The sequence below is a fragment of the Oryctolagus cuniculus genome, chromosome 18, assembly GCF_051225735.1.
Source record: "Oryctolagus cuniculus isolate XC-2025 breed Fujian yellow rabbit chromosome 18, ASM5122573v1, whole genome shotgun sequence".
Classification (NCBI taxonomy): Eukaryota; Metazoa; Chordata; class Mammalia; order Lagomorpha; family Leporidae; genus Oryctolagus; species Oryctolagus cuniculus.
In genome coordinates this window covers 68,199,313-68,223,960 of record NC_142884.1, presented here as the reverse complement: position 1 = coordinate 68,223,960, position 24,648 = coordinate 68,199,313, and the positions used below count along the sequence as shown (strand labels likewise).

General features: G+C 41.6%; 1 long non-coding RNA gene and 1 pseudogene across 1 annotated transcript in view; both read right to left on the bottom strand.

Annotated features, from left to right (window-relative positions):
* The window catches only part of LOC138846579 (uncharacterized), a 168,224-nt gene that overhangs the window by 69,393 nt on the left and 74,183 nt on the right, over positions 1-24,648 (bottom strand). The window lies entirely within an intron of this gene.
* Positions 5,843-6,549, bottom strand: LOC100351571 (glucosamine-6-phosphate deaminase 1 pseudogene; annotated as a pseudogene).

Below are 24,648 nucleotides of genomic sequence, written 5' to 3'. Positions count from 1 at the left end.
CAGTTGGAATTTATCCCTGGTATGCAGGGATGCTTCAACATTTGCAAATCAATCAATGGAATACATCACATTAACAAATTGAAGAACAAAAATCATATGATTATCTCAATAGACGCAGAGAAAGCATTTAATAAAATACAACACCCTTTCATGATGAAAACTCTCAGCAAATAGGGTATAGAAGGAACATTCCTCAACACAATCAAGGCAATTTATGACACACCCATGGCCAGCATCCTATTGAATGGGGAAAAGCTGGAAGCATCCCCACTGAGATCTAGAACCAGACAAGGATGCCCACTCTCACCATTGCTATTCAATCAGGTCCTGGAAGTTTTAGCCAGAGCCATTAGGCAAAAAAAGAAATCAAAGAGATACAAATTGGGAAGGAGAAAGTCAAACTATCCCTATCTGCAGATAACATGATTCTGTATATAGTTGATCCAAATCACTTCACTAAGAGACTATTGGAACTCACAGAAGAGCTTGCTACTGTAGCAGAATATAAACTCAATACACAAAAATCAACAGCCTTTGTATACACAGTCAATGCCACAGCTGAGGAAGAACATCTAAGATCAATCCCATTCACCATAGCTACAAAAAAATCAAATATCTTGGAATAAATTTAATCAAGGATGTCAAAGATCTCTATGATAAGAATTATAAAACATAAAAGAAATAGAAGAAGATAAAAATGGAAAAATCTTCCATGTTCATGATTTGGAAGAATCAATATCCTCAAAATGTCCATACTACTGAAAGCAATTTACAGATTGAACACAATACCAATCAAAATATCAAGGACATTCTTTCCAGATGCAGAAAAAATGATGCTTAAATTCATATGGAAATGCAGGAGACCCTGAATAGCTAAATCAATCTTGTACAACAAAAACAAAGCCAGAGACATCACAATACCAGAATTCAAGCCATACTATAGGTAGTTACAATCAAAACAGCCTGGTACTGGTGCAAAAACAGATGGATAGACCAATGGAACTGAATAGAAATGCCAGAAATCAACCCATGCATCTACAACCAACTTATTTTTGACAAAGGAGCTAATATCAATCCCTGGAGCAAGGACAGTCTCTTCAATAAATGGGTCGAGGAAAACTAGATCTCCACATGCAGAAATATTAAGATCTCTACCTTACAACTTATACAAAAATCCACTTAATATTGATTAAAGACCTAAATCTATGACCCGATACCATGAAATTATTAGAGAACATTGGTAAATCCTGCAAGACATTGAAATAGGCAAAGAGTTCTTGGAAAAGACCTCAGAGACACAGACATTCAAAACCAAAATTGACAAATGGGATTGCATCATTGAGAAGCTTCTGCACTGCAAAGGAAACACTTAGCAAAGTGAAGAAGTAACCAGCAGAATGGGAGAAAACACTTGCAAACTATGCAACTGATAAAGGATTAATAACCAGAATATATAAAGAGATCAGAAAACCCAACAACAAGAAAATAAACAACCCAGTTAAGAATTAGGCAAAGGACTTAGACATTTTTCAAAAGAGGAAATACAAATGGTCAATAAATGCATGAAGAAATGCTCAAGACCACAAGACATCAGGGAAATGCAAATCAAAACAACATGAGGCTTCACCTCACCCCCCTTAAAATGGCTTTCTTACAGAAATCAGTGAAAACAAATTCTGGTGAAGATGTGGGGAAAAGGCACCCTAATCCACTTTTGGTGGGAATGTAAACTGGTAAAGCCATTGTGGAAGACACCTCAGAAATCTGAATTTAGACCTGCCATATGACACAGCCATCCCACTCCTGGGAATTTACCCAAGGGAAATGAAACCAACAAATGAAAGAGTTATCTGTACCTCTGTGTTTATTGCAGCTCAATTCACAATAGCTAAAATATGGAATCAACCCAAATGTCCCTCAATTGAAGACTGGATGGAATATATACACCATGAAATACGACATAGCAGTAAAAAAAAAAAAATGAAATCCTGTCGTTTGCTACAAAATGGATGAAGCTAGAAAACATCATACTTAGTGAAATAAGCCAATCTCAAAGGACAAATAAATACCATATATTCCCCCTGATCTGTGGTAACTAATAGAGCACCTAAAAAGCAATCTGTAGAAGTGAAATTGACACTTTGAGAGGCAATGACTTTGAACAGCCCTTGTCTCGACTATTAAGGAAAAGTGTTTTTTTATCCATACTATCTGTTGAATTATTTATTTATAATAGAGTTAATCATTTGTGTATAAATTAGTCAAAATAGATCTTAGTAAAAAAAAAAAAAAGGTGGGAATGGGAGAGGGAGGTGGGAGAGGGCTAGGAGTGTGGGTTGGAGGGTGCGTATGAAGAATCACTATGTTCCTAAAGTAGTACTTAAGAAATGCATGGTTTGTATTCCTTAAATAAAAGGTTTCTGGGGGAAAAAATAAAAAATAAATAAACTTAAACCACACTCCCATACTATATAGCCTCTGCTCTCAGATATTCACCCTAGACAAGTGAAAGCAGACCTTAGCTCAAAAACCTGCCCACTGATGTTGAGAGCAACTCTGTCTGTCACAGCCAAAAATTGCAAACAACACAAAAGCCCATCAACAGGTCAAAGGATAAGCAAATTACGGTATAGCCATACAAAGCAAGCTATCCATCAAGTAAAAGAAATGAACCATTGAGATAAGTAACATGTAGGTAGCCCTCTGCTGGTGGAATAAGCCTACTACAGAAGGACTTTTATTGTAGATCTCCATTAACATACAATCTCCAGGACAGGCAAATCCATTCAAATCAGAAAGTAGATAAGTGATCTTCAGAAGCTAGGGGGATGGGGAATGACAGGTGACTCCTTAATTCTTTGGAATTTCCTTTTAGAGTGATAAAAATGTTTTGAAATGTGGTGGTGATGGAGGTTGCAAATATTGTCACTATATTAAGTGTCCTCCATTTGTATACTTTCAAGTGGTTAAAATTTTACATTTTGTAAAATTCACCATTATATATATATGTATGTATGTATGTATGGGGGAAATATAGAGGTTCTTGTCTGTGAGGCTAGGAGTCTCACATGGAATTTAGCCACAGGAGAATGATTTATTTATAACTTCAGCAGAAAAAAAAATCTCTTAAAATTGTGTTCATTTCAACACTTGCCATGGCCAGGTTGGTTTTTGGGTTTTTTTGTTTGTTTGTTTTGGTTTTGGTTTTGGTTTTGTTTTTCTTTGGTTTGGTTTGGTTTGGTTTTTTTGTTGTTGTTTTGTTTTGTTTTGTTTTGTTTTTTGTTTTTTGTTTTTTGCTTTTTGTTCTGTCTCAGTCACTGTTCACACATGCAACACACTCCCATGAGGACTTGTGTCTCGTTGTGCACTGATTCTCAAGTGGGAGTGAATTGGGGGCTGCTGCATATCAGATACAATCTTTTTGCAGGATTTTGAGGACTGCTCTTGAGGGGCTGCACCTTATCTGAAATACTGAGTTTAGCAGCAACACAGCTCTAGGGGCCGGCACTGTGGCATAGCAGGTAAAGCCTCTGCCTGCAGTGTCGGCATCTGGTCTGGGCACCAATTCGAGTCCCGGCTGCTCCAATTCCAATCCATCTCTCTGCTTTGGCCTGGGAAAGCAGTAGAAGATGGACCTGCACATGCATGGCAGACCCAGAAGAAACTCCTGGCTCCTGGCTTTGGATCGGTCCAGCTCCAGCTGTCACAACCATTTGGGAAGTGAACCAGCAAATGGAAGACCTCTCTCTCTCCTACTCTCTCTCTCCCTCTCTCCCTCCCTCCCTCCCTCCCTCTCTCTCCTCTCTACCTCTGCCTCTCTATAACTCTGACTTTCAAATAAATAATCTTTAAGAAAATACAGAAAAAAAGAAAATACTTGTGTAAACAAGTCCATCGATCTACTAGCTTAAAACAGAGCAACCCAATTGCGTAAAAAAGCTAAAGATGAACCACTGGTACCAAACACAGCATTGACAGGTTAAGGTCTGAACCAGTCCCTGAAAGCTTTCCCAGCAAGGGGGATGGCAATAGCTTCAAGCAGGTACAGAATCAGGTAGCAGGAGGTGGCATCCACTCAATGAAGGCTGGCGAGAATCAGTGGCAGGTGGAGAAACACATCTTGGGAACAAGGAGAGAAGGACGAAAGGGCACACAGGTTGTCCTTCCTGTTCTGAGAGCATCAGACCACAGCACAAACCTGAGTAAGTTAAAAGAGCGGGGTATTTTAAGTAGGAAAACAATGCCAGAAGTATTTGGCATTGGTCCTGGCTTTTGAGGCTTAGGCAAGCAGGAGCACATGGTACTGGTGTGTGGTGACTTAATTCACATCTGAGCTGCTTGTAGGCACATCACCTTGACTCAGTGCAATGCTGAAGTCAGAGCAGGGTCTGCTCCCAGAGTGGGCCTCGACCTGACTAATGAGTATGTGAAAGACAGAAACCACAGCCAGGCCTCTGATGAAAACACAGGAGGTGGATTTGGGTAGGTGGGGTTAAAGAGGGAAGCGGGTCTCCACCTTCCTCCTCTGTGTCCCAGTGAGAGCAAAGTGTGATATGGCCAGGCCCCTTGGGGCCTCCTTAGCCCCATCTACCCAAATCATCCCCAAAAGAGTCCACCCAGATCAGGGAAAAGCCAGCTGTGAGAGTAGAAGGAAAATACTGGAAAAAGGAATGCAGAGTCTTATTGTCACAACACATGCTACTGACCAGCGTGACCACTACCTCACATGAGTTTACACAGTGGGAAAGTTGGCTCCTTAATCTGGAACAATGGCTCTCAGGGAAAGTGCAGCCCCTCAAGAGCAGTCCTCGAAACCCTGCAAAAAGATTGTATCTGATATGCAGCAGCCCCCAGTTCGCTCCCACTTGAGAATCAGTGCACAAAGAGACACACAGACACACACACAAAACAACCTGGCCATGGCAGACGTTGAAATGAAAGGAACACATTTTTTAGAGATTTTTTTTTCTGCTGAAGTTATAAACAAATCATTCTCCTGTGGCTAAATCCCATGACCAGGGGCCAGCGCTGTAGTTCAGCGGATTAATGCCCTGGCCTGAAGCACTGGCATCCCATATGGGTGCCAGTTCTAGTCCCGGCTGCTCCACTTCCAAGCCAGCTCTCTGCTATAGCCTGGGAAAGCAGTAGAAGATGGCCCAAGTCCTTGGGCCCCTGCACCCGCCTGGGAGACCTGGAGGAGGCTCCTGGCTCCTGGCTTCAGATCGGTGCAGCTCCAGCTGTTGCAGCCAATTGGGGAGTGAACTATCAGAGGGAAGACCTCTCTCTCTTTCTCTACTTCTCCTCTCTCTGTGTAACTCTGACTTTCAAATAAATAAAACAAAATTTTTTAAAAAGTAGCTCTTTAAAAAAAATTCCATGACCAGGCTCCTAGCCGCACAGACAAGAACCAGTATATTTCCCCGCTTACCTGGGGTGACCAAACTGGAGTAAAGGACAATTTTATTCTCCTAAAGACAGTTACCCTAAAGACCTTCCTATCCCTATAAGATACTTGATACCATGTCCCCAATACATGTTAATTGCTATATATTTTTAAAATTTATTTATTTATTTGAAAGTCAGAGTTACACAGAGAGGAGAGGCAGAGAGAGGGAGAGAGAGAGGTCTTCCATCTGATGGTTCACTCCCCAAATGGCTGCAACAGCCGGAGCTGCACCAATCTGAAGGCAGGAGCCAGGAGCCTCTTCTGGGTCTCCCATGTAGGTGCAGGGGCCCAAGGACTTGGGCCATCTTCTACTGCTTTCCCAGGCTATAGCAGAGAGCTGGCTTGGAAGTGGAGCAGCCGGGACATGATCCAGCACCCATGTGGGATGCCGGCACTTCAGGCCAGGGCATTAACCCACTGCACCACAGTGCTGGCCCCAGCTATATGGTTCTTAAAAGCCTGGTTTTCCTCAATTTCTTTCTCCTTGATAGCATACAAGTGGTCCATGGATATGTTTAAATACTTGAAAGTCTTCACTTTCAGCTCCAAGGTGGTATCCTTGTCACCTACAAACATGCCATGTGGCTACTGCCAGAAGGCAGACAACATCCATATGTGGCTCACCCCCTCCTCTACACTCTTTGACAGAGCAAAGGCCTGGTGGGCAGCAGAGATGAGGATCATCACCTCTCTAGCATCCACAACAGTGTTCATGCCCACCATCGCAGCCCTGGTGGGCACCTTGGCCGGATTTCCACTGAGGAACCTAACGCTGGCCAGGATTGGGTCCATGGCCAATTCCTTTACATGGATCCTGGACACCAGGCTGGAGTGTGGTGCATTGCAGTCAACATATTTATCAGGACTGTGCCCCCAATAAAGAGCTCACCCCCACCTGCAGCCTTGATCTTCTCTTCAAAGGCATCATACTCGGCCAGAAGGGCAGCTGCACCCCCATCCAGCAAGTGGGGTTTCGCAGAGTGAATGTCAATGTGCTTGAAGAAGTTGATCTGCGTGAAGGAGTGGCTACTCTGCCAGCGGTCATGAGGCAGGCCGACGTACTCGTCCATGTTGAAGGTCTTCTCATATTTGGAAGAGAAGTCTCCGTCCTACGTTACACGTATCTTAACACAGATCTTAAAAGAATCTATACTGCATGATATCATTTGCATACAAGTTAAGATAATTAATATATAGTGACAGAAACCAGATTAGCTGTCATCTAGGTGCACTGTTGGGGGAAGTGAGGAATACGAATGGGTATAATGAAGCTTTGGGGTGATAAAAATGTACACTTTCCCATGGTGATGATTTCATGTGTGTGCATATGCCAAAACCCAACGAACTTTACACCTTACTGTGTGCCCTTTGCCCACCATAAATTAAAGAGCAGGTTGGCACTGAGAACAGTTCATAGGACAACCATGGTGCAGCAAAGAGGCAGTCGTACTCGAGCAAGTGGAAAAGAGAAGTATTTGAAGCACATCACGCCTCAAAGCAGGACTAGGATCCAGTCTCTGTCTCCATGACTACCAAATTGATCCTCACCACAATCATCTCCCTTCTGTATTATTGCAAGAGGCTCCCAGAAGTTCTGTTCTCAACTTTGTCCGTTCCCATCTAATTTTTAGCAGAAACAGTCAAAGCGTCCCTCACTTTCAGGTTCCAAATCCTCTAATGGCTTCACATCTCATTCCAAATGGGGGCAAGGTCCTTACAATAGTAGCCTGAGAAGGCCTGAAAGTCTGGCCCCCACCCTCTGTCCCATTCCTAAACATGCCAGCCTCATTTGTATCGTCTGTGGTGGTCACGCTGGCTTCCTGCTGCTTCCAGACCACGCGGCAAGTGCTCTTTCTTTGTCATGTTGCACTTGCTCTTCCCTATACCCAGGATTCTCTTCACCCAGATGGTGGGTAGTTGTTTCCCTCTTTTCCATCAAGACTTCACTCATATGGCAGCTTCTCCATGAAATTTGGCACCCTCTCTATATTTTCAACCTTCCATGCACACACCCTTCCCTGCTTTGTTTTTTTTCCAGTGTCCTTATAATTTAATATATTAATTCTCCTTATTTATCCTGTTTATTATGTGTCTCTCACCACCAGACCACTCGCAGCTACTGTTAGAATATCAGCTCCTTGGAGAAGGCGCGTGGCACAACAGCATAAGTCACTGCTTGGGATGCCACATTCCACATTGGAGTTCCTGGGTTAAGTCTTGGCTGCTCCACTTCCCATCCAGCTTCCTGCTAACGTGCATCCTGGAAAGTAGCATATGATGGCTTAAGTACTTAGGTCTCCACCCTTGTGGGAGACCCAGATGGAGTATCAGGCTCCTTGCTTCAGCCTGGCCCAGACCCAGCTGTTGCAGGCATTTGGGGAGTGAACCAACAAATGGAAGACTTTTGTATCTCTGCCTGTCTTTTATAAAATGAAAACAATTTTTTAAATGTAAAGAATGCAAGATCCAAAAAAGGCAATCACTTCAGCCTGTGTAATCTCAGTTCCCAAAATAGTACTTAATACAAAAGTACTGAATGAGTGAAAGATTTAATAAGTGTTAAAAGTAAAGAAGAAGAAGAAAGAGGAGGAGGAGAATAACAAGCAAGTCAAAGCTGGAAAGTTAGGGAGAGGTCAGTTAGCACAAGACAGGTCATAAAGTTAGGTATCGTCCTAAATGCAATAATGGGTCATCAAAAGTCCTGAGTGGGGAATAACATGTTCTGATTTATATTACAAACTTATAATTTGTTTCAAAATAACTGGAAGAAACCAAAGTTACTGGTGGCAGTCAGAGTGATGGTTGGGAAAAAACAGTAAAGAGGGAGAGGGATGCTGTCAAACTGGTGTCTGACAATAGTGATAAAGCACTCCCTCCCATCAAGGCTCTTCAAGAAGAGTGAGGAAAAGATGAGGTTGGCATTGTGGCACAGTGGGTTAAGCCACTGCCTGCAATGCCAGCATCAGATAGGAGGACCCACTGGAGTCCTGGCTGCCCCACTTCTGATACAGCTCCCTGCTAATGCAACTGGAAAGGCAGTGGAAGATGGCCCAAGTGAGAGACCCACATGGAGCCCCAGACTCCTGGCTTCAGCCTGGCCCAGTCCCAGCTGATGAGGCCAATTGGGTGCATGAACCAGTAGGTTAAAGGTAACTCTCTCTCTCCCCCTTTCCTTCTCTCTCGCTCTGTAACTCTGCCTTTCAATTAAAACACACACACACACACAGAATGAGGAAAGGAATCAAACACTGCCTAAAGAGAGGGTGGTAGGGCATAGACAAAAGCAGGTCCCTTGCACTTAGTAGCATGGAAGCCACTGCTAACCTTAGCCGACAGGGAAAAACATGAGGCCACTCACGGAAGAGAGGACCTCAGGAAACCAACCTGGGAATACACAGGAAATCAATAATGTGGATAACTCAGCTCTGAGAAGAGATGGTACTGGTTTTTAAATCAAAAGTATATTGATCTCACGTGGGGGTGGAGAAAAACAGCTGGCGTATCAAACCTGGCTCCCTTCCTTTGCCATCTTAGAAACAACCCTCAGTCCAACTCCACTCTTATTCTCGGCAAAATGCCCTTGAGAAATCGGAAATAGGTTAACCTTCCCTAAGTAACTCATTCTTTTGTTTAACCCTAGCTTTCTGAACTAATGCCCTTAAATCCTGGGTAAATCCTCCATACTGCAGGCTATTTTGGGACCATAATCTTTTCTCACTGCAGGATCAAACCAACTAACTCTTCCAATAGAGTCAAGTTCTGTTTTGCCTTTTTAGTGCATTGAATATAAAAGTTGAAATAGGAGTCTGAAAAGGTAATGGTATGTGATTTTATTTCTTTATTACTGATTTCAAAAGCCCACACAAACCATAATTTGCCATGTCCTTGCAAATGTTACCTTGGATTGCTTATAATTTGTTAATTGTTATGTTTCTCAAAAATTCTTCTTGTAAATTTTGTTTCTGCCTACTTCATCTGAAGGTTACTCTCAGAAATGCTTTCTTACATAAGTTTCAAATCACCTCCTCCGAGTTTTGATGTTACCAAAATTATAGTATTTCAGAAAATGAGAAAAGCAAATCTGCAATAAGCAGTGAAAGAAGTGCTCTGACATCACAGATCCGTCTGTTCCTGTATTTTACTTTCCTCTCCCAAATGTTATACTGTATTTGCTGCTTCCAGATTTTATTATGTTAGAAAGCTCAACAAATCAATTTACCTCCCAATTAGAAGGCTCAATCATGCAAAGGGAAACTATTTTCAATACCAACAGTACTCAAATGATTTGAATCAAATAAGAATAGTGTGCATGTGCCTCTTCAATTGTATTGATCCCTGGCCTAGCACATGGGAAATGTTTAATCAACATCTGTTGAACAAATGAATGTGTGAATGAGTGAATAAAGACGTGCCACAAACTGCTGGAAGAGTGTGTGGTGATACGAATATTCCAGTAAGAGCCTAGTGAGGAAGACTCTGTGAAGACACTTGCATCCCACATCAGAGTACCTGAGTTAAATACCCAGCTCCTGACTCCAGTCCCCTGTTAATGCAGACCCTGGGAGGCTATAGTGATGGCTCAAGTATTTGGGCCACTGCCACTCACGTGGGAGATCCGAACTGAGTTCCTGGCTCCCATTTCAGTCCAGCTCAGCCCCAGCTACTACAGGCAATTGGGAAGAAAACCAGAAGACAGGAGCAAATTCTCTAGCTAGCTAGCTAGCTTTCTCCTTCTCTGTCCCTCAAATAAGATAAACAAGTAAAAAAAAAATTGTTTGTTTTCTGCTTTTAAAGGGGGAATATAGTGGAAGGAAATCATGATGTGCATTTCACCTAGAGGTGTGTGTCTTGTTTAAATTGATGTTAACCTGTAGAAATTTCTGATGGAAACATGCTACATGTGTCCTTTTGTACAACATCCATTCACTGCGTGTAACCACTGAGCTGTGACATGTGGCTAGGACACCTGAGAAACTGGACTTAACCGTTTTATATGACTGCAATTTGAATAGCACCTGTGGCTGCCACAGTAGAAACTGCAACTTTACACAAGTCTGTCTGTGTTCCAGTCCCCATGAAGTATTCTGGTCTGAAACACATTCGCCTGATAAGCCCATACAATGCCAAGCTACAAATAAATCCAAGCATCGCTTTGAGGTGTTTAGACCAGTTTTACATTAGAGCCAAAACTGAGGCAGGAACAGAAAAACCCACCCTCTTACAGTCACTTGCCGGGTCTACTCCTCCACCTCAGCTTTTACCACATTCATTTCTGCAACTGCAGTGGCAGAGTCCTACTCATCCAGTGCATGCATGTTCTACTGCCCCGGCACAGAGGCGCCAGTCAGTGCCCAGCAAGTGCAGACGGCCTTTCTGGTAGGGAAAACTGGGCCTATGCAGCACGACATTCAAATCTCACACATATGGGGACACATCCCAGGCTGACCTAGACATGACTACTTGAAATTCACCGACCCAATGTCCCCATCTGGTTCACACCCCTTTTCATTATCAAAAGTACCACTGTTTGGGCTCTACTGAAGCCTTCCCCTTGGAGTGGGTGTTTCACAGGCAGCAAAGCAACTTCTTTGAAGGCCTGCATCTCATGTCAGAGCGCCTGAGCTCAAGTCAGCTTCACTTCCCATCCAGTTTCCTGCTAATGAGCACCCTGGGCGTCAGGAGGTGAGGGCTCAAGAGCTTGCGTCCCTGCCACCTGTGTAGGAGACTCAGCAGAGTTCCTGGCACAGCCCTGGCTGTTGCAGGATTTTGGAGAGTGAACCAGCAGATGGACGACATCTCTAAGTCTGTGTGTGTTTCTCTGCCTTCCAAATGGGTAAATAATTCTTTAAAAACTCCCCCCTTCATCAACACTCCACAACTGTATTTGTTTAGATTACTAAGGAGCAATCAACTTGTTACTAATTTTATTATTTCATTATTCTTGAATTCTTCTTAGTCTGATCAATGTAAATATACATTGGAGGTATTGATTAACTACATTATATTCCTATTAAAGTATAGTAATGTTATTAAGTGATGAAATATGCTTTACAATTTAAAAATAAAATATTAAATCATATCTAATAAAATAATATTCAAATATGGAAGCTAACTTGATTTCAGTAAAAATTAAAGACCTTGACTCAAGTCAGCATTTAAAAGGAATTATGTGCAACGTTAAGGTTGATTTATGAAGTAAAACCCTCACTTACAATCCACGGGTTGAAAAGAACCCCAGAACAGAGCTGAAAATCCAAGCCAGGACCAGAAACTTGGTGAGGACGACCCTCAACCCACCCATCCCAAGTTACCTGGCACATCAGACCAGAATCAGGAGTCTTGCATTCAACACTGTTCAAGGTAATCTGAGACATAATTGCACAGTCACATCAATGTGATCAAAGAAACGTGGTTTTCACAGACAAGGTATAATCATTTTCTAATTACTAATTAAGAACTCTCCATGGCTTATTAGAAAATAAAACCTTAGAATTGTTTGAATTACAGTATGTGGATGAGGCCAATTACCTTTGGGAGCCCTCAGGTGACAGAAATACAAATAATTAACTGTGGACCCCGGAAACGTCCAGGTTCCAGTGGCGGAGGGGTAAACGAGCCTGCCCGAACAGGAAGTGAAGGCAGCTGGAGGGGAGTGTTGTCAGGGTGCCCTTCAGCAGATACCTCTCACCCCGTCCATGGCCATGGGCCCCTCCCCAGGGAGGCTCATTCACATAAACTGCTTTGGACGCATCCCATATCTGAGTACCTGGGCTCAAGTCTCACCCCACTACTTCCCATCCAGCTTTCTACTCGTGTACACCCTGGGAGGCAGCAAGTGAAGGCTCAGGTACCTGGGTCCCTGCTGTACACATGGGAGACCTAGGTCAAGGTCCTGGCAACCTGATTTTGGCCCAGCCTAACGATGGGTGTTGCAGGCCTATCAGGAGTGAGCCATGAGATAGAAGATTCTCTCTCTCTCTCTCTCTCTCTCTCTCTCTCTCTCTTTCTCTCTCTCACCTTCACTCTCAGTTTATTTAACCCAAGTCCGGGGAGAATGTATTGACTACAGTGGCTCTGAACAGCTGCTTTTCTGTAACGACCACAGAAGGACTAACCTTTGTACATATGGCTTATTCAAAAACGGTCCATCCACACAAAGAAGTTTAAAGTTCATTTTCAGACTTCCTGTGTAGCCAGTAACACTCATTGCCTGTGTTTCTGTAATAGATGGGCAAGGGACAAACATGCAGAGTACCTGGGTTCCGTCTCTCATTCCTCTCAATGAGCCTCCCTCTTAAACATCTGGATCCCAGTTTCCCCACATTCAAAGTGGAATAATAACCCCCAGAACAACATATCACACACGGTTAGAAGGACAAACAAATGAAATAAAATATGCGGGAGTGCTCTACAAAATAAGTCTTGTGATACTCATGTAATTAAATACTGTAGGGAACTTTATGAGTAGAATTGCCTTGCAAGGATAGAAATCCCTCCTCTAACAGTCAGAATGCCCGGTGGAACTGACACACATTCGTTACCATCCATGTGCAAGATACGGTTCCAGATGTGTAGAATAACACAGTCATGTCTGTGCTGTCACCTCAGCCTCTAAGAGGCAGTCAGAGTCAGCACAAAGCCCTCACCCAACATCTGTTACAACAGAAATCTTCTATCTAATCTGACAAAGGGAACTCTATATTGTGCAACTGCTCCATCAAAAGAAAGTTTGGTCCCAAAAAAATTAATTTTGAAGAATATTTCTGTGTATTCAAATCAATTAAAAACATGTGTCGGGGCCGACACTGTGGCACAGTGGGTTAATGCCCTGGCCTGAAGTTCCGACATCCCATATGGATGCCAGTTCGAGATCTGGCTGCTCCACTTCCGATCCAGCTCTATGCTGTGGCCTGGGAGATCAGTAGAAGATGGCCCAAGTCCTTGGGCCCCTGCACCCACATGGGAGACCCAGAAGAAGTTCCTGGCTCCTGGCTTCAGATTGGCGCAGCTCTGGCCATTGCAGCCAACTGGGGAGTGAACCATCGGATGGAAGACCTCTCTCTCTCTCTGCCTCTCCTCTCTCTATGTAACTCTGACTTTCAAATAAATAAATAAAAATCTTTAAAAAAAAAAAAAGAAAGAAAAAACATGTTTCATACCCTCACATATAGACTTTAGTTTAGAAATAATGTGATTTAAGCCAGCACTGCGGCTCACTAGGCTAATCCTCCACCTGCAGCGCCAGCACCCCAGGTTCCAGTCCTGGTTGTGACACCCATTCTGTCCCAGTTGCTCCTCTTCCAGTCCAGCTCTCTGCTGTGGCCCAGGAGTGCAGTGGAGGATGGCCCAAGTGCTTGGGCCCTACACCCATATGGGAGACCAGAAGGAAGCACCTGGCTCCTGGCTTCAGATCAATGCAGCGCACCAGCCACAGCGGCCATTTGGGGGGTGAACCAACGGAAAAGGAAGACCTTTCTCTCTGTCTCTCTCTCTCTCTCTCTCTCACTGTCTAACTCTGCCTGGGAAAGGAAAGGAGAGGAGAGGAGAGGGGAGGGGAGGGGAGGGGAGGGGAGAAGGGGAGGGGAGGAGGAGGGGGGAAGGGGAGGGGAGGGGAGAGGAGGGGAGAGGAGGGGAGGGGGGAAGGGGAGGGGAGGGGAGGAGGAGAGGGGGAGGGGAGGGGAGGGGAGAGGAGGGGAGGGGGGAAGGGGAGGGGAGGGGAGGAGGAGAGGGGGAGGGAAGGGGAGGGGAGAGGAGGGGAGGGGAGGGGAGAGGAGGAGAGAGGAAGAGGTTTAGTGTGTATTTAGTCCATCAGTGCTTGATGTAATTACTGAGATTGTTGGGGCTTACAGCTATCTTATTCATTTTCTACTTTCTGTGTTCATTTTCTGTGTTCTTTTTTTATTCTTTCAGTATCTTCTTTTGAATTAATTAAGCTATTTTATTACACATTTTTTACTTCTACTCACAGAAAATATTCCAGCATTTAAGTAGTTGTGCTGGAGACTTAAACAGTCATATATTCCCTAGCAGTGTGTAATACAGATGAGTACTTTTCGGCTGATATTTTAGACCACTATAATTTCCTTTATTCTGCTTTTGTTATTTCCGTCGTGCTGCCTATAGACGTTAAATCTATAACATATTAAGTTCACTATTGTGTATTATCCACTTCCTTTTGTATTTACCCCCCAACTTTACTCTTTCTGGGATTGCTCATCCTTTCCTGGATTTCTATGTCTCCAACTGGGATCATATTCCCTCTGACTGGAGAACTCCCTATATTATTTTATTCACAACCTTCTAGTGATAAATACTCTAATGTTCATTTGTCTGAAAATATCTTTATTGTGCCCATTTTTTTTTGACTTTTATTTAATGAATATAAATTTCCAAAGTATGGCTTATGGATTACAGTGACTTCCCCCCATAACGTCCCTCCCACCCGCAACCCTCCCCTTTCCCACTCCTCTCCCCTTCCATTCACATGAGGATTCATTTTCAATTCTCTTTATATACAGAAGATCAGTTTAGCATACATTAAGTAAAGATTTCAACAGTTTGCTCCCACAGAGAAACATAAAGTGAAAAATAATAGATGATTTTTAAATGATGAGGAAATCAGATCAGAACTATTGTCATGTTTAATCCCAGTGACAGTCAAGTTGGGAATTGATCATTTCTTCTTCTTTTTTTTTTTAATAGAAGATCAGTTTAGTATACATTAAGTAAAGATTTCAACAGTTTGCACCCCCATAGAAACACAAAGTGAAATATACTATTTGAGTACTCATTATAGCATTAAGTCTCAATGTACAGCACATTAAGGACAGAGATCCTACATGAGGAGTAAGTGCACAGTGACTCCTGTTGTTGACTTTACAAATTGACACTCCTGTTTATGGCATCAGTAATCTTCCTATGCACCAGTCATGAGTTTCCAAGGCTATGGAAGCCCCTTGAGTTCTCCAACTCTTATCTTGTTTAGACAAGGTCATAGTCAAAGTGGAGGTTCTCTCCTCCCTTCAGAGAAAGGTACCTCCTTCTTTGAAGACCTGTTCTTTCCACTGGGATCTCACTCACAGAGATCTTTCATTTAGGTTGTTTTGTTTTGTTTTGTTTTGCCAGAGTGTCTTGGCTTTCCATGCCTGAAATACTCTCATGGGCTTTTCAGCCAGATCAGAATGCCTTTAGGGCTGATTCTGAGGCCAGAGTGCTGTTTAGGACATCTGCCATTCTATGAGTCTGCTGAGTATCTCGCTTCCCATGTTGGATCACTCTCCTCTTTATTTATTCTATCGGTTAGTATTAGCAGGTACTAGACTTGTCTATGTGCTCCCTTTGACTCTTAGTCCTTTCATTATGATCAATTGTGAACAGAAATTGATCACTTGGACTAGTGAGATGGCATTGGTACATGCCACCTTGATGGGATTAAATTGGAGTCCCCTGGTATGTTTCTAACTCTACCATTTGGGGCAAGTCAGCTTGAGCATGTCCCAAATTGTACATCTCTTCCCTCTCTTATTCCTACTCTTATGTTTAACAGGGATCACATTTCAGTTAATTTTCAACACTTAAGAATAACTGTGTATTAATTACAGAATTAAACCAGTCATATTAAGTAGAACAGACAAAAAAAAAAACTACTAAGAGGGATAATGTATTAAGTTGTTCATTAACAGTCAGGGCTATGCTGATCAAGTCACCGTTTCCCATAGTGTCCATTTCACTTCAGGAGGTTTCCTTTTTGGTGTTCAGTCAGTTGTCACCGATCAGGGAGAACATATGGTATTTGTCCCTTTGGGACTGGCTTACTTCACTCAGCATGATGTGTTCCAGATTCCTCCATTTTGTTGCAAATGACTGGATTTCATTGTTTCTTACTGCGGTATAGTATTCTAAGGAGTACATATCCCATAATTTCTTTATCCAGTCTACTGTTGATGGGCATTTAGGTTGGTTCCAGGTCTTGGCTATTGTGAATTGTGCTGCAATAAACATTAGGGTGCAGACCGCTTTTTTGTTTGCCAATTTGAATTCCTTTGGGTAAATTCCAAGGAGTGGGATGGCTGGGTCGAACGGTAGGGCTATATTCAGGTTTCTGAGGAATCTCCAGACTGACTTCCTAGTAGCTTGACCAGTTTGCATTCCCACCAACAGTGGGTTAGTGTCCCTTTTTCCCCACATCCTCGCCAGCATCTGTTTTTGATAGATTTTTGTATGTGAGCCATTCTAACCAGGGTGAGGTTTTACCTCATTGTGGTTTTGATTTGCATTTCCCTGATTGCTAGTGACCTTGAACATTTCTTCATGTGCCTGTTGGCCATTTGGATTTCCTCTTTTGAAAAATATCTATTGAGGTCCTTGGCCCGTCTCTTAAGTGGGTTGTTGGTTTTGTTTTTGTGGAATTTCTTGATTTCTTTGTAGATTCTGGTTATTAACCCTTTATCTGTTGCATAGTTTGCAAATATTTTTTCCCATCTGTCGGTTGTCTCTTCACTCTCCTGACTGTTTCTTTTGCAGTACAGAAACTTCTCAATTTGATGCAATCCCAATAGTTGATTTTGGCTTTGACTGCCTGGGCCTCCCGGGTCTTTTCCAGAAATTCTTTGCCTGTGCCAATATCTTGAAGGGTTTCTCCAATGTTCTCTAATAACTTGATGGTGTCAGGTCGTAGATTTAGGTCTTTAATCCATGCTGAGTGGATTTTTGTGTAAGGTGTAAGGTAGGGGTCTTGCTTCATGATTCTGCACGTGGAAATCCAGTTTTCCCAGCACCATTTATTGAATAGACTGTCCTTGCTCCAGGAATTAGTTTTAGATCCTTGATCAAATATAAGTTGGCTGTAGATGTTTGGGTTGTTTTCTGGTGTTTCAATTCTGTTCCATTGGCCTATCCATCTGTTTCTGTACCAGTACCATGCTGTTTTGATTATAACTGCCCTGTAGTATGTCCTGAAATCTGGTATTGTGATGCCTCCAGCTTTGTTTTTGTTGTACAAGATTGCTTTAGCTATTCGAGGTCTCTTGTGCCTCCATATAAATTTCAGCACCATTTTTTCCAGATCTGAGAAGAAGGTCTTCGGTATCTTGATTGGTATTGCATTGAATCTATAAATTGCTTTTGGGAGAATGGACATTTTTATGATATTGATTCTTCCAATCCATGAGCATGGAAGATTTTTCCATTTCTTGGTATCCTCTTCTATTTCTTTCTTTAAGGTTTTGTAATTTTCATCATAGAGATCTTGAACGTCCTTGGTTAAGTTTATTCCAAGGTATTTGATTGTTTTTGTAGCTATTGTGAATGGGATTGATCTTAGAAGTTCTTCCTCAGCCATGGCATTGTCTGTGTATACAAAGGCTGTTGATTTTTGTGCACTGATTTTATACCCTGCTACTTTGCCAAAATCTTCTATGAGTTCCAATAGTCTCTTAGTGGAGTTCTTTGGGTCCCCTAAATAAAGAATCATATCATCTGCAAAGAGGGATAGTTTGAGTTCTTCCTTCCCAATTTGTATCCCTTTAATTTCTTTTTCTTGCCTAATAGCTCTGGTTAGAACTTCCAGAACTATATTGAATAGCAGTGGTGAGAGTGGGCATCCCTGTCTGGTACCAGATCTCAGTGGAAATGCTTCCAGCTTTTCCCCATTCAATAGGATGATGGCCGTGGGTTTTTCATAGATTGCTTTGATTGTATTGAGGAATGTTCCTTCCAAACCTAGTTTGCTTAGAGTTTTCATCATGAACGGGTGTTGTATTTTATCAAATGCTTTCTTGGCATCTATTGAGATAATCATATGGTTTTTCTTCTGCAGTCTGTTAATGTGGTGTATCACATTGATTGTTTTGCGCACATTAAACCATCCCTGCATACCAGGGATAAATCCCACTTTGTCTGGGTGGATGATCTTTCTGATGTGTTGTTGCATTCTATTGGCGAGAATTTTATTGAGGATTTTTGCATCTATGTTCATCAGGGATATTGGTCTGTAATTCTCTTTCAATGCTGCAACTTTTTCCAGCTTAGGAATTAAGGTGATGCTGGCTTCATAGAAAGAATTTGGGAGGACTCCCTCTTTTTCAATTGTTCTGAATAGTTTGAGAAGAATTGGAGTCAGTTCTTCTTTAAATGTCTGGTAGAATTCAGCAGTGAATCCATCTGGCCCTGGGCTTTTCTTTGTTGGGAGGGCCTTTATTACTGTTTCAATTTCTGTCTCAGTTATGGGTCTGTTTAGGTTTTCGATGTCTTCCTGGTTCAATTTAGGTAGGTTGCATGTGTCCAGGAATCTATCCATTTCTGATAGGTTTCCCTGTTTGCTGGCATACAAGTCCTTGTAGTAATTTCTGATGATTCTTTTTATTTCTGTGGTGTCTGTTGTTACGTTTCCTTTTTCATCTCTAATTTTATTGATTTGGGTCTTTTCTCTTCTTTTTTTAGTTAGTTGGGCCAATGGGGTGTCAATTTTGTTTATTTTTTCAAAAAACCAGCTCCTCATTTGGCTGATTTTTTGTAATTTTTTTTGGATTCAATCCTGTTGATTTCTTCTCTGATTTTAATTATTTCTCTTCTCCTACTAGATTTGGGTCTGGTTTGCTGTAGGTTTTCTAAATCCTTGAGGTGAATTGAAAGCTCATCTATTTGGTGCCTTTCCAATTTCTTGATGTAGGCACCTATTGATATAAACTTTCCTCTTAACACTGCTTTTGCTGCGTCCCATAAGTTTTGGTATGTTGTGCTGTTATCCTCATTTACTTCCAGAAAATTTTTGATTTCTCTTTTAATTTCTTCTATGACCCATTGTTCATTCAGGAGCATGTTGTTCAATCTCCATGTGTTTGTGTATGCTCTAGGGATTCCTGAGTTGCTAATTTCCAACTTCATTCCTTTATGGTCTGAGAAGCTGCATGGTATGATTCTAATTCTTTTGAATTTGCTGAGAGTTGCTTTATGGCCTAGTATGTGGTCAAACCTAGAGAAGGTTCCATGTACTGCTGAGAAGAATGTAAAATCTTTAGCTGTAGGATTGAGAGTTCTGTATATATCTGTTAGATCCATTTGGGCTATAGTGTCATTTAAATCTACTGTATCCTTGTTGATCTTCTGTCCTGTTGATCTGTCTATTTCTGAGAGTGGAGTATTGAAGTCCCCCAGTACTATTGTATTGGGGTATAAGTCTCCCTTTAATTCCCTTAACAAATCTTTTAGATAAACCGATGCCCTGTAGTTAGGTGCATATACATTGATAATTGTTATATCTTCTTGTTGTATTGATCCCTTAATCATTATATAGTGTCCCTCTTTGTCTCTCTTAACAGTTTTTGTGGTAAAGTTTATGTTGTCTGATATTAAAATGGCTACGCCTGCTCTTTTTTCATTTCTGTTGGCATGGTATATCTTTGTCCAGCCTTTCACTTTCAATCTGTATGGATCTTTGTTGGAAAGATGTGTTTCTTGTAAGCAGCAAATAGATGGGTTTTGTTCCTTAACCTAATCAGCCAATCGGTGTCTTTTAACTGGACAGTTGAGGCCATTAACGTTCAATGTGACTAATGATAAGTGGTAACTTTGCCCTGCCGTTTGCCAAAGATAAGTTCTAATATATGCTTTCAATTCCCTGTGATCTTTTGCTGTGAGGTTTCCTTCCTTTACCTTCTTTCATACTGATGACCGTGTTTCTGTGTGTAACACATCTTTAAGCATCTTTTGCAGGGCTGGACGAGTGGCGACAAATTCTTTCAATTTCTGTTTGCTATGAAAAGTCTTTATTTCACCTTCATTCACAAATGATAGCTTTGCAGGATATAATATTCTGGGCTGGCAGTTTTTCTCTCTTAGTACCTGGGCTATATCTCGCCATTCCCTCCTAGCTTGTAGGGTTTCTGATGAGAAGTCAGCTGTGAGTCTGATTGGAGATCCTCTGAGAGTAATCTGACGTTTCTCTCTTGCACATTTTAGGATCTTTTCTTTATGTTTCACTGTGGAGAGTTTAATTACAACGTGTCGTGGTGAGGATCTCTTTTGGTCGTGTTTATTAGGGGTTCTGTGAGCTTCCTGTACTAGGATTTCTCTGTCCTTCTCCAAACCTGGGAAATTTTCTGCTAATATCTCACTAAAAAGGCCTTCTAATCCTTTCTCCCTCTCCATGCCTTCAGGAACTCCTAGAACCCGGATGTTGGGTTTTTTAATAGTATGCTGAAGATTCCTGACAATATGTTTTAGATTTCTAATTTCCTCTTCTTTTCTTTGGTCTGACTGTATCCTTTCCTGTTCTCTGTCTTCTAAGTCTGATATTCTCTCTTCTGCTTCACCCATTCTGTTTGTAAGGCTCTCTATTGTGTTTTTCATTTGATCTATTGAATTCTTCACTTCATTATGATTTCTCGTCACTATCACAGTTTCCTATTGTACTAGTTGTTTCGTTTCATTTTGATTCCTCCTTAATATTTCATTTTCACGAGAGAGATTTTCTATCTTGTCTATTAAGGATTTCTGTAGTTCAAGAATTTTTGAGAACTTCTTAATGTTCTTATCAATTTTTTGAGATCTGCTTCTTGCATTTCTTCTATCTCATCATCTTCATAATCTTGAATTGGGGTTTCTTTTTCATTTGGGGGCGTCATGGTGACTTCCTTGTTTCTATTACCTCGGTTTTTGCGTTTGTTATTTGGCATATTGGAGATATTTGGTTTCTTCACTGTGGTGCTTTTTCTTGTTATACTATGACTCTAGATTAAGTGGACTGTCTGTTTTTGATGGAGCCTTAGAGGCTTGAGATGGGTGTGGCCTGAGAGCTCTGTTTGGTGTGCCAAAGGTGACACTCCCAGGTTAGGAGTGGTAGATCTCTCTCTCTCTTTCTTTCTTTTTTTGATTCAAAAGGGAAGTAATTCTTCACAGCTGAACGAAGTTGGAGGTAGTTAGCAGGCAAATGATATACCCACAGGAGCCAGAGATAGGAAGCTCTTTCCCAAGGACCACACAGGGAATCTGTTCTGCCCTCAGAGTGGGCTCAAATTCTCCTTCAGTCTCCCACTGGGTTGCCAAAGTTACGGAATTGTATCGTCTCTGGAGAGTGAGTACTCACGTGAATTCCATGAGTTAAAAAAAAAAAAAAGACTTATTTATTTGAAAGCAGACTGACAGAGATTTTCCATTGTCTGTTTCACTCCCCAGTGGCCACAACAGCTGGCACTGGTCCAGTCCAAAATCAGGAACCCAGAAATCCATCCAGATCTCCAATGTGGTGCAGGGGCCCATGCACATGGGCCATCTTCTACAAATTCCCAGGTGCATTAGCAGGAAAGTGATCAGAAGTGCAGCACCAGGAACTTGAATGGATGCTCTAATACAGGATGCTGGCATTACTGGCAGCAGCTTAACCCACTGAACCATAGCACTGGCCCTGTTGCCTTCAAGCTTTAAGGACAGCTTCACAGAGTATAGAGATGCTACGTTGGCAGTTATTTTCATTTACTTCTTGGAAGTTATCATTCCATTGTCTTTTGACTTTCATCATTTCTATTGAGAAGTTTGTGGTATGTTCTATCACAGTATCTTTAAAGGTAATCTTCATCTATGGCTTCCTTACTCTGGCTCTTTTTCTGTAGCTACTTGGATTCTTTCTCTTAGTTTTTGGGTTCCATGAACCTTACTAAGAAGCACCAGTGCATTGCTTTTCTCTGATTTCATCCCGTGTGGAATTTACTGAGCTTTTTGAAATTGTGAGTTCATGGTTTTTTTTTTTTCAGCTCTCACCCTTTCTCTTTTCAAACATTGCTTCTGTCTCACATTTCTTCAGCCTTGGACACTGGGACTCCAATATTAATATTTTGAACATGCCCCACTTTCTCTATTGCTTTGCTCTGGTCTTCTATTATTGTTGTTGTCAGTTTTCCTCTTCACAGTTTAGTTTGGTATTTTACTCCACTTGGTCTTCTAGTTATTTATTCCTGCTTTTTGCTGCCCAACCTGCTATTAAAACTCTCTACTGGATATTTTATTTCCAGTGTTACATTTTTCAATCTTGTTGTCCATTTAATTCTCTTTTATCAATTTTAATTCTTTCATGACAGTCTGTTCTTTCATCTGTTTTGTCCGTTGTTCCATTTTCTTAATGTATTTTAAAGTTACTTTATAGTACTTTATGCTGACTCTACATCTGACTAATTTCTGAGTCTGAACCTCTCACCAATCTTTTTGCTTCATAATAGGTCATATCTGATTGTCTCTTTGTACATACATTTTTATTGTACATCAGATATTATTGATAAAACAATTATCAGTACTCCATATGTTTCTTCTACTAGAGACAGACTCCCATTACCTGATAAGGTAAGTAACTGATTGGCTCAAGCCACCTGTAAGTCGATCTGAGTTGGACTGGGTTGCAGTTAGAGTCAGTCTACCTTTGGCTCACCTGTTTTCCTAAGGCGTGGCTCCATAAGATTTTGGATTGGGAGCCTGATGGTTCTGTTTCCTCAGCCTTGCTGAGCTCTGAGGGAGATCTACCTTGCCTTCAGAGTTTCCAGTTTAGCCTTCTAATCTCCCAATCCTACCAATGTCAAAATCTGTCCTTAAAAATCTTGCTGGGAAGATCAACTTTCTGTTTCATCTCAGATGGATCCTTATTCCCTATGCACCTAAAGACACAGGACATTTCACTCCACTCACAATATTGTGGCCTAGATTCTCGGCTTACATTACTTATCAGGACTAGTTCAAAATTTCCACTGGTGGGAAAACGTCTGTTTCCATTATTATCCCAACCCTGCATGATTAGGAAAGGCTTCGCTGATTACTCCCTTCCCCAAAAATAGGATTTCTGCCTGTGCAGGCTCCCAGTTCACATCAAAATTAGCAAATGTCCCTCCTCCAAATAAAAATAGAAAACACATTTAGAAATCAATACCTCTCTTCTGGTATGTCTTCTCTCTGAAATAGTGCTCCCTCTGATTTGTGTTGCTTTCATAACCCTCTGATATAATTTTAAATGTTTTTATTTTATTCAAATTTTTATTCTGTAGTGGGCACACTGCTTTGGCCATTGCGTTCACCAGGGGTGGAAGTCATACTAACCTTTTATCTAATTCAGATCCAATATATTTTGCACTTGTCCATTAAATCAGTTTTAAAAGTAAATACTAAGGGGCCCAGTGCAGTGGTGTAGTGGGTAAAACTACCACCTGCAGTGCCGGCATCCTATAGGGGCGACGGTTTAAGATTCAGCTGCTCCACTTCCAATCCAATTCTCTGTAATGGCTCAGGAAAACAGTAGAGGATGGCCCAACTGCTTGGGCCCCTGTACCCACATGGGAAACACAGGAAGAAGCTCCTGGCTCCTGGCTTCCAAACGGCCCAGCTCCAGCTGTTGCATCCACTTGGGGAGTGAACCAGGAGATGGAAGATCTCTCTGCCTCTACCTTTCTGTAACCCTACTTTTCAAATAAATAAATAAATCTTTAAAAAATCAAACACTGATTTTATGTAAACATTGGAAACCAATTTTCTAATTAATGATGTATTTAACTCCAAATCCTAATGGATGCTTTTTCACAAATTTTAGTATTTCAGCTGGTTCTCTAGTGCAGAGACACTGATACCAAAAGCATTTAGTTTTGCTTTTAAGTCAAAGAATGGCCACTCATGAGAACACCTAAAGAGTTCTCTTTGACATAGCTTCAGAGAAGATAGGAGCCATAGGATTGTCCTAAGATGTCCTTTCCCATCAAAATTAAGATAAAATGGAACATATCACTATGTATCATTAAAAACCAAGTGACAATACCACCACTTGCATCTGAAAAAGAGATCTAAGTCCAGAAAGGTAAAGTAAATTTACTAAGAGTGCAAAATTACCTGGCGGAAATGCTAAAAAAAAAATAATTAATTAATTAATCCATATTTCAAGGAGTGTCCTTTTTAGAGAAGTGACTCCCTCTTCTATTCAACTCAATAAATGGCCTTCCCCCAGAAAAGCTAACTAGTAATTCAACCTTCTAATGTGAAAAAGTAATGGTTTTTGGTCCATTCCCACCAATTGTTCATTCCAAAACTCCAGGTCTGATCAACGAAAGGGAAAGATAGGGGAGACGCACATGGTGAACTCTGTAACAAGCCAGGTAAAGAAAACCCTGAAGCAACAAGAACACTGCTCCAGATGCCCAAGCTTTGCCAGCAACTGAGAGCAATGAAAAACGTGCTCA